General features: G+C 35.3%; 1 long non-coding RNA gene across 1 annotated transcript; it reads right to left on the minus strand.

Annotated features, from left to right (window-relative positions):
• Positions 1-3,137: 3,137 nt before the first annotated feature.
• Positions 3,138-3,683, minus strand: LOC115883698. Its single transcript, XR_004050435.1, has 2 exons — positions 3,532-3,683; positions 3,138-3,467 (listed from the first exon to the last, which is right to left on the minus strand). It is a non-coding gene; the product is annotated as an uncharacterized LOC115883698 (long non-coding RNA).
• Between the last annotated feature and the right edge of the window lie 7,333 nt (positions 3,684-11,016).

Here is an 11,016-nt window from a genome sequence, read left to right on the forward strand (position 1 = left end):
GTAGTTTGTTGTTGTCATCAAGAAAACAATACCGGGTTGCATTTCTGCCCTTGAGTACTGATTTTCCAGAGTACGAAGAGAACGGTCAGTACGCTCAGTACAATAAGACGTACAGAATAAAGAAAAAGAGCAATTATTTCACAAACACATGAAATCTAACGTCGGATTAAGTGGTTATGTAATAAATACTTTCTTAATAAATAATGCATCTCCGGCTTACTAGATAGCCATAATGATTCACTCCTAGACAGGTAAACATCGACCCAAGACTCGTTTGCCGATAGGGTATATTTAAAATTTGAGATTTTTAAAAAATAGGTTCATAAGTTTAGTAAAAAATTGATGGTTATGAGAGGCCATCACAGTAGACGGACTTTTGTATTGTGGTATATGGTTTTGGCATAAATAATAAAATAAATAGTTTTGTTAGATTCAAAATAAAAAAAGTTATACGGAAAACTATTAAATAATAGCATTGTGTTAGCAACTATTTAGCAACAAATAATAATATATATTAGACAGACTTTAGTTCAACTTCCTTATCTTCACTTGTTGCCTGAATAGCCCCGGTTTTAGAACATTGGTCGTTGTTTGCTTTTTGCTCTTCTTTTGTTCTATATCCATTCTTTATTCTTCTTTTTCTTGTCTAATTGATACTTCTGCCGTACCTTTAAACTTACATCGTTTTTTATAAATATATTTTTTATAAAAATACCTATAATGGAATCCTTTTAAAGATCAGGCAACTAGGGACTTCCGTTCGGTCTGTCGTCGAGGCAGCATCGTATGTTGTCTGATGGCTGATTGTTCGGGAGTCCATGTTGTCATTCTGAAGATATAGTAATCGTTTTATAAGAGTCAATTATATTTTGGTGAAAAAGTGTTAAATTGTGTACGTGTTTCATTCAGATACATATTTTTGTAAAATATATTTATAGAAGCGCCTTTTCACGTTGTCACGGGGATAACCAGGCCCTATGTAGCCGGGTGCTACCAGCGTGGGAGAAGAAAGGCCGTCAGAAAGAGCTTTTTTCACGTTGTCACGGGGGTAACCAGGCCCTATGTAGCCGGATGCTACCAGCGTGGGAGAAGAAAGGCCGTCAGAGAGTATATATTTTTAAAAGACAATCTTTTTTCATTTGTCACGGGGGTAACCCAAGAAAAACTATACAAATATTCAAGAGAAACGACTTTGAGTCGGACGCTTTTACGAGCTTCTCTTGTGTTAGATTGTAGAAGAAAAAAAGGATAGATATTCTATCACCTGGCCGTATAGTCCTGGTAGCTTAGGCCGTAAAACCAATTAAGTAAGAAGAAAGAAAGAAAGAAAGAAGATCAGGCAACTAGACAAACAATATAACAGTAAAAGACTTCCGTTCGGTCTGTCGTCGAGGCAGCATCGTATGTTGTCTGATGGCTGATTGTTCGGGAGTCCAAGGTGTTATTCTGAAGATACAATTGTAATCGTTTTATAAAAGTCTATTATTTTTTGGTGCAAAAGTGTTAAATTGTGTTCGTGTCTCATTCAGAAACATATTTTTGTGAAATACATTTAAAGAAAATCTTTTTTCACGTTGTCACGGGGGTAACCCGGCCCTATGTAGCCGGATGCTACCAGCGTGGGAGAAGAGAAGGTCAGATTGAAAATATTTTTAATGACAACCTTTTTTCACGTTGTCACGGGGATAACCAGGCCCTATGTAGCCGGATGCTACCAGCGTGGGAGAAGCTTTCGGATTGATATAAGAATTTTTTTTTTGTTAAATTGAAAAACTATACAAATATTCAAGAGAAACGACTTTGAGTCGGACGCTTTTACGAGCTTCTCTTGTCTTAGATTGAACAAGAAAAAAGGATAGATATTCTATTACCCGGCCGGATAGTCCTCGAGCTGTGGCCGTAAAACTAAATTGAAAATTGAATAACAGTAAAACTGAACCTAACCTAACTTAACAAAAACAAAACTGAAAACCAAACCAAACAAGGAGTGCCTCTACCAAGTATCTTGAATATGTGAATGTAAATTAATGTGAATGCGGTGAGTGGTATATTGAATAGAGAAAACTTCTTCTAAATGGACGTTTTAGCTAACATTAAAACATACACAAAGAAGTGAAACAATGAAGTAAATGAATGTTAATTTACAATAAGGTATAAGGAACTCAAGAACCTGATAGAAGACTCCATCCGTAATCCGTAACCTGGAATGGGAATCCTCCAACCCGGTCTAAGACACTCGAAAACATTTCTCAGAACTTACGACCGAGAAAAATAAAAAAAAATTCTTGATTTAAGTAAGAGCAACCTTCAGATTGTGACGGGGTTTCTAACATGACACTGTCTCCTCAACGAACACCTCAGTAGATTTAAGCTGAGAAACAACGGCGAATTCAGGTTCTAGGGGGGGGGGGGGAGGAATGGGGAAACACCAACACACCTCACCATTGAGGGAGCCGAGACGACAACCGTTCGTGCTATAAACTTTGGTACGGCTTATGTAGAAAATGGAGAGCTGGCCTCTGTGGAGCCGTTTCAGATACTGGCTATTGTCAAAGCCCTGAGACTGTATGATAAGTTATAACTCGTTATAACTCAAGAAAGGGGAACACACAATTCACATCTGTGAGGTCGCGGTGATTAACCCCCCTCCTACGCATTCTACATGGATCTTTGTTACTCTTTCAAGGTATAAGGAATATATGACAATGAGCAATTCTCAATTGTGCTAAACATAAACATTCATAAGAAGATGATTTCATAAACTCACCAGAATTTTAAACTGTTCAAAAATAAAGGATTGGAATCGGCAAAAAAATTTAGGCTGTACTTAAACTACCGTTAAACGGTAGCCTACTGAAATGCCGTTAATAGGTATGACACCGTGGATGTGACGCACTTGACGGCTTTTTAATGCTTTGGTTAAAATGCCGTCGAACGGTCGCGTACTAAAATGCCGTTAATCGTTAATGCAAAGTAGGCTACTGATTAATACTTAATAATTTGTAATGTAACGTTGTCCAAAATCCGTCATGGCTTATTCTGAATAAAATTAACTTGGAACGGTGTATATGTAGGTAGACGTATATGTTGCCGTTGTAGGTTAAATGTATTTGCGATAAAATGTAATATATGGCATTGGTTTTCAGGTTTTTATTGCAAATTATAAACTGACAACTTAAAAATAATACTACGTCAATTTAAAAATAATAATGCTACAGATAGCATTCTCTGCAAAACTACAGTTTTGATTTAGGTCGCTTAGTCAATCCTGCACAACGGATATGTCTCCATAGAAGGCATCTACTGCAACAAAGTGACATATGATTTTTATGCGTGCCTTCACTGCACACAGAACACAACCAACTTTGTTGAAGTCGTTTCTGCTCAACTGATTGGTTAACTAGATTGGTTATTTCTGCTCAACTAGATTGGTTATTCTTTCAAAGGCTTTCTCGGTGCAAAAACTTCTAAAAATCGTAATTTACATTATTAGTTATTAATTTGGTAATTATTAGGTATCGCTAGACTTACCTTATCATGTGGATATCAACAGCCTCATCAGGAACGGCATGTGATATTTCTTCGGGGAGCATTTTAAGGTCTACAGTTTCAAGAAAATTCCCATTTGTGATGTCTCTAACGATGTTACGATCCTTAACGAAGCAATTCAGGATTACATTTTGTTTTTCAAAAAAAGTAATTAGCTTTAAGTATATTTAAGCAGCCATCTAAGTTTTCTTTTCTTGATTGATCGGATATCTTCATATTTGTTAAATCTTGTAAAGTAACAATTTTACCAGTACTTTCTTGAACTTTTTGCTGTATCATTTTTTATTGGCCTTCATATTCAAATAATCCTTGACACTTTCCTTCATGTTACTGGAAAGTTTTCTTTGGCTAGGGTTATGCGCATGTAGAACCTACAAAATATATCTTTTATGAATAAAATACTGTTCAAGCAAGAATTCTAAAAGCATACTATATGTCAACTAATTTGTAAACTTACCTTCGAAGTTACATGATTGTGCTTCATTTGAACCGATGTTACCTCGAGTGCTTTTCCATCAGACGATGCTTTGAATCTTACATGTACTGGGCAATCTTCTTTAAATGTCCAAGACTGTCGAATTTTTTTCCCACCGCCCTTAAACTTCTTTCCACCGTGATTACATGCATATAGAAGTTGATAATAAATCAAAGAACTTTCTACTGGTCTCACAATTTTACTGCTTGCAATCGTACGGGCATCTCGTTTCCAAAATGTTGTGTACGTATTTTCACCAAGTTCCTCAATCGTTTTCTTTGCGTCAGCGAATGAGCTGAACCTATCCCCCATTTTCAGCATGCTAATTTCAGTCATGAAAAATAATTAGGTACTTAACTAACCTACAAATGTTTATAGATAAATTAACAATCAGAAAACTAACTGAAACACTTACTCCATCCTGAACCGATAATATCCAGATGTACACCTTAATTAAAATCAACTTATAGCACTTAGCACAAATTATTACTACAATAATAATGCAAACGCGACGAAAAAACATACCAAAAAGGCAACGGAAAACGGAACACAAATTGATTAACGGCATTTTAGTACGCGACCGCTCGACGGCATTTTAACCAAAGCATTAAAAAGCCGTCAAGTGCGTCACATCAACGACGTCAGATCTATTAACAGCATTTCAGTAGGCTACCGTTTAACGGCAGTTTAAGTACAGCGAAAAATTTAAGCAAAAAATCGGCAAAGCTGATGACATATTCTGGTTTTAAAAATATTATGAAATAAAATATTATAGGTAACAAATATATCTAATGAATCAAAATTCTGTAACTCTGATTCTAAATATTTTAACAGTAGTAAATTAAATAAAAAAGTATAAAGAGTAAAACTTTATTCAGAACCTCGCAATTAGTGGTTTCAATAACTGACTGACGCAAGCGCTAGGATATTCTATTAATTTTAATTGTGTATTTTAAACATTGTGAATGATCATAAACTAAAAATGTAAAGTGTAATTAAAACCACTAATTTATTCCACTAATTGCGAGGTTTTGAATGAAGCTAAAAGGTCGATTCAAAATTTTAAGTGAATTGCAGATGTCAAAGCATACAAAATTCTATAAAATTATGAATAAATAATCTGATTTTGTCCACTTTTCCACGTGTATTACCACACTGTGCGTCAGTACAAAATCTACGTAATTTATACCCCATTCATATGTTGTTAACATGGACAATTGAAAACGCATTTCAAAGCCCAGATTGAACTAATCTATGATAGACGTAACTGTCGAGATAAAGTAGCATGCAGGAAATGTTATTTCCGGACCAGCCACGACAGTTTATCATTATATTCACATTAGATTTGTTCAGATCGTTATAATAAGTAGACGCTTTAATATTATCTATTCTACATGGCATATCCTCCTGGTAAATACCTTTTCTAAATACCAATAATACGATCTACGTGTACATGTCGTGTCGGTTTAAATATCATTCAGTAACTACTTATTGTATACAAAAAATTCTTAACTTAATAAAACCGCTTCCTTCGCATCGTGTACTAATATTAAGTTTACTGGTTTGTAATGTTATATCTGTGGTTAATGTTTTAATTTCTTTTTCTTAGATATATTACCGCACACACACAAGTTCTGTTACCTAATAAAGAAGAACGTAATCCAATCATCGTTTTCTCGAGAAAGATGGATTTCATGACTTCTTTTCTTTACTGCACACTGACTTCACTGACGGAAGCAGTGAGATGATCTTTCAGTATATGTTTACATCTGTCTATATTGCATAAAACTGAACAGAAAAGATATATTTTCTATTCGTATCAGTATCATGAATTATACAGGGTCTGACAATAGTGCGTCGGGCATCTGTAGCTCCTAACATGCAAACTTAAAGTATGTATTAGGATGCATTTCAGGGAAATAATTTAACCTCTACAGGGCGGTTTAAAAAAGTGTCAGTGGGTAGGGATGATTTTTTTAAACCAGACACCTTGTATATTATTGCATTTTTGGCTTCCTTTCTGATCGCTTTACATAATCCTAAGATATGTTTTAATGTTTTGATAGTTTCAGAGATATTAAAAAATAAATCAGGCTTTATTTATTAATGTCAAGCTCAATGTTTGGCTTAGAACACCCTGTATGATTTAAGATTACGATATTTATAGCAAAGTAAGTACAGGCCATCTAAAGTAAATGCCTAATATACAATATGTCCCTGGATTGTCTTTACATGGGGAAAAACTTTTTTATTATTGACATTTTGATAAAAATGCATTCTTTATAAAAAATTTTGCTTGTTCTATAATAGTTAATTCCGTTTATACTTTTCCAAATTTCGATACCGTTTTAGAGAAAATAAAAAACATTTATTTTTTTCCTAAAAATCAAAAGTCCCAAAAATCAAAAGGCGTTTCTATGGTAATATAACTTCGTTTTCATTCTTTGATAGATTGTTATTGATAGAATTTTAATTAACGTAATATTTTTTGTTGTTTTAGAATGTTAAAGAAGCACAAAATTTATTTAGTTCAATGCTACGGAAAGGGTAATGATAGTTATCGGAAAATGTGATACTTTAACAACAGGTGTTACGGGTTTTATTTTCCTGATATAAATGTATAGCCTTCTAGTAGATTTAATTGGAAGAAAATGGCATGGCCTTACAGAACTCTGCAATAATTGTTTATAATATATTTCTTTTAGTTGACAGATCTTGTATTTTTAATATATTTTCTAGATAGGCTGAGAAATATATATTTTTTATATATTTATTAAAAACTCTAAAACTATTGAAATATATTTACTCATACTTTAGGATTATGTAAAGTGATCTGAAAGAAAACTAAAAATTCAATAATATAGGGGGTATTCCATTTAAAAAATCATCCCGATCCACTCACACTTTTTTGAGCCACCGGGTAGAAGTTAAAATATTTTCCTGAAATACATCCTAGTACATACTTTAGGCACATCATTAGGTTTGCACTTAACCAAAATTCCCAAGTTTTTTATTCTGGGAGCTACAGATGCCCGACACTATTGCCGGACCCTGTAGATAGTTGGCGGTTATTAGAACACATCGTTGTAAAAAATGTCTATATCTATGTGGCGGATTCATCTCTCCAAAAAAACCTATATGGGTATTTCGCTACTGCAAGAAAACCTACAAAATAAAATAGTTATTTTTGTAAACACTGCTACGTTAATCCAACAGAAACTATAGCCTGGACCCCATTAGACCACACGCCACGCTACGCCATGCCACCCCATGACATGAAGATCTGTGCGTATGTTTTTCCATTTAATTACATACGTTGCGTACACACTAGGGCTCAGGCCACCCCTTCGCCACGCCATCCCACGCTATCACACGTGTGATGGGCGATTCGTCTGTCCCAGATCTCATGTGTACACTCTATCACACGTCGGCTCACGTGGGATAGCGTGTGGCCTAACAGCGCTTTCAGATGGAGCGGAGAGATGTTAGGATCGTTTTATTTGTTCTTGAAAATAATTTAATGGTTCTTCGTCAATAATAATCAGTAAGTATTTTGGAAATATTATCGTTTACGGTATTTTTAAAAATCATGGCGAAAACTCCCTGTTAAAACCTAATACAAGGGGTGGATTTGTTTACTCGCCGTATATGAAATTTCAGACGGAACTTAGACCACCCAGGAGTAATTCGAACCTGGTGCCTGTCGGTAGGTCGCTTCCACCTCGAATTAAAAAAGCCACTTCTTATATTTGCCGAGTCACGGAAGTAAGTACCGGTAATGACATACGCTCACGTAGGTAACGAATATTGAAAAGCGACAGGTTTTATGTTCGCTCTTCTAGAAATTATGTCTGTGGGTCCAGGGCCGAGGGAACCGTAAACAAACAATGCAGAGAGAATATTTGTCAAACGGCTTTAATACGTAGGTACATTTATTATTATTTCAATTTGATTTTCTTCTATCTTTTCTTTTTATTTTTTTTTTCTTTTCTGCTGCGATTTCTTCCACCGTATAATCAAAAAAAAACGGCGCCCAGCTGGCTGGAAAATGAACATCGATGACATTCTCCATGTAGTCCATATAATTTTACATATAAAATGACAGCGATCTTCATTTCATAGTCATACGGTATCTGCGAGTTTCAATTTAGGCAACCAGTATTACTATAGTTGCGAGTTGCGATTTTGCTGCGATTGTAATTTTGTAAACTAGATAGAGTTGAGAGAGCCCAATGTTTAGTTAGGCACCCACCCTATGAGAACCATATGAAATAATACTGCGTGTATCTGCGAAACCATTAAAAATTTTGAAATATTTTAAAAACAAAAAATGTTCATTTTTTAATTCTCCATAAAAAGTTTATTATGTAATAATGTTTGTGTCAATTTTACATATTTATTATTCAAAAATTTAAAGCGCTAGAAATATCGCTAGCCTCTAAATTAATTATTTTTTTCCCGCTATACCGAAAAAAAAGCTAGTGAGAAAACCTCTAAGATGGTAACAGTAACTACGAGAAAAACAGGATTTGAAAAAGTTCAAGTGTATGTACAGTTTTTTTTATAAATTTTAATTAATTATATGAAATATATAAATTTGATGTAAAATTCGAATTTACAACGAATATAACAAATATTGTCGATTGCTAAACAAACTAAACCGTTCAAACTTCGCGTAGCTTTACGGAATTCGTGAGTCTTCCTTCCCTGTCCCCTCCAACCCGCTCATTATCTTCCTTGTTCGAGCGGCGGCGTCCTAACAAAGCCCTTTCTGCCCTCCCGTTCCCGTCTGGCGGAAAATCCGACCGACTGACTGCGTTTCACGTTTTGTATGTATGCGCGAGAGGATTAATATTATGAATCGGGCATAATTCCGGAATTAGTGCTACATGGGGGAAGACAAGGGACGTGTTTATTTAATTATTTTCGATATAGAACAGCAGCAAAAATATATAAAAATGATACAATAGATATAGACCGTATGTAAGAAACTTATGTGTATAAATATGTTATTTATGAAAATGGCCATGAATTAAGTTTAATGGTGAATGTTACTCTTTTATTTGCATTTATCAGTCATTGTTGAAATAGAAATGTTGAAATACAACGAATATTAACAGCAACAACAATATAACAACTTAGATTTCCAGTCTTTCTTTACTTTAATACTTTTTGACACCTCACGTTGGGCGCTAATATTTACTGCGGTCAATTTAGGAGCGAGTTAGAGATGGAAAAATAAGTATTTTACGCTAGTGTTCAGATTTATTTTATTCCATGGTCAATCTAAATACAACATATAAAGATATTAAAACTAAAAGAATTTCGGATTTTCCATTGTCTTTATTTATTTTGCTGACACAACGTTCCGATCAGAAGTATCACTGACCGTTATCAAGTGTGAACTAAACTAAATCCTAAAACTACTGAGCTACTGAGCTTGATTTTTTTAGTTTTAATTCTGAGTCATTGTCTACTACATTCAAAGTAATATGAAGATATTATTTAACCATGGTAACATAATTAACGATTATCGAAAACATAATACCAGGATACAGATAATTAATATTTAGGATAATCACTCTATAATCCTGTGGCTATTTGATATTTGATTGAGCCATTCACATACGTATAATAAAAGGCGCAGAAAACCAATAAAATTTGTTTGCCGGCATACCAGTGTTTTTTGTAGACTATGAAATATAAGAATAACGTAGAACTTGCCCAGCGCTGCCATCATATTAGAAATAATACAGATAAATGTTCACGTTACAAGTTGGGTTAGGTTAGTCGTATAAAGTGTGGCGCAAAAGGTTATAATATTTAAAAATCTTCTGAATTAACAGCTTAATAATTACTACCTTGATGAAATCCAAATTGAATTTTAGAGAACAAATTCTTTGATTAATAACAGGACACTGTCTCCTCAACGAACACCTCACTAGATTTAAGCTAAGAAACAACGGCGAATGCAGATTCTGTGGGGAAAATGGGGAAAGACCAGAACACCTCATCAATGAGTGCGCCGAGACGACTTTGTAGTTGCGCTCATTGTTGTTTATTGTTGGCTATGCGGGCCCATAAGTTATCACCCCTAATTTCCTAATATCATAGTCACATCTCAGGTTCGGTCTTCTTCTTCTTCTTCTTCTTTGGGTGCCATGTACTATGCCGCACGTTGGCGATCATTCGTCTGTTTTATGGCTATAAGATGATTAGGGTGCCCTGTTCGGCTCGTCGAAATATGGTTGCGGCGTCAGGTATGCCACCCCAGTTTCTTATGTTGCGAAGCCAAGAATGCTGTTTTCGACCCGGTCCCCGTCGACCTTCGATCTTCCCCTGCAGTATCAACCTGGATATGGAGTACTGACGTCCCCTTAATATATGTCCTAGATATGATACTTTGCGTTGTTTTACGGTATCCATTAGTTGTCTGTCTACTCTGGCTTTTCTTAGGACTTCATCATTTGTTGCATGCTCCGTCCAGGGTATGCGCAGCAATCGGCGAAGTGTCCACATTCCGAAAGCCTCAATAGGCCTCAAAGCCTCAATAAGCCTCAATAGGCCTCTTCTTCTAGGCCTCTTAATTCTTGATGGGTACCATGCTGTAATTTTTGTGGTCCATCTATTGTCCGTCCTTCTTGCCAGGTGTCCTACCCATTGTCACTTGAGAGCCATTTAATTCTATTACCTATGTTTTTTGTCGTATCCACTCTATTCTTTTACGGTCTCTCTTGGTTATTGCCAGCATATTACGTTCCATTGAGGGTCGTGCGCCCTGCAGTTTCCTTATGATGTTCGTTTTAAGTGTCCAGGTTTCGCATGAATAGGTCATGACTGACGCATGAATAGAACATGACAAAAATTACACATTGGTCTAATGTTTTCTTCTTTAGATATAGTGGCATTCTAGATTTGAAGATGATTGAGTTTCTTCCATAAGTACTCAATGCTAACTTAACTCTTCTGTTGATTTCTGGTAGTAGAGATCA

This window comes from Sitophilus oryzae, unplaced genomic scaffold (assembly GCF_002938485.1).
Source record: "Sitophilus oryzae breed Bouriz unplaced genomic scaffold, Soryzae_2.0 scaffold_1976_pilon_pilon, whole genome shotgun sequence".
Taxonomy (NCBI): domain Eukaryota; kingdom Metazoa; phylum Arthropoda; class Insecta; order Coleoptera; family Curculionidae; genus Sitophilus; species Sitophilus oryzae.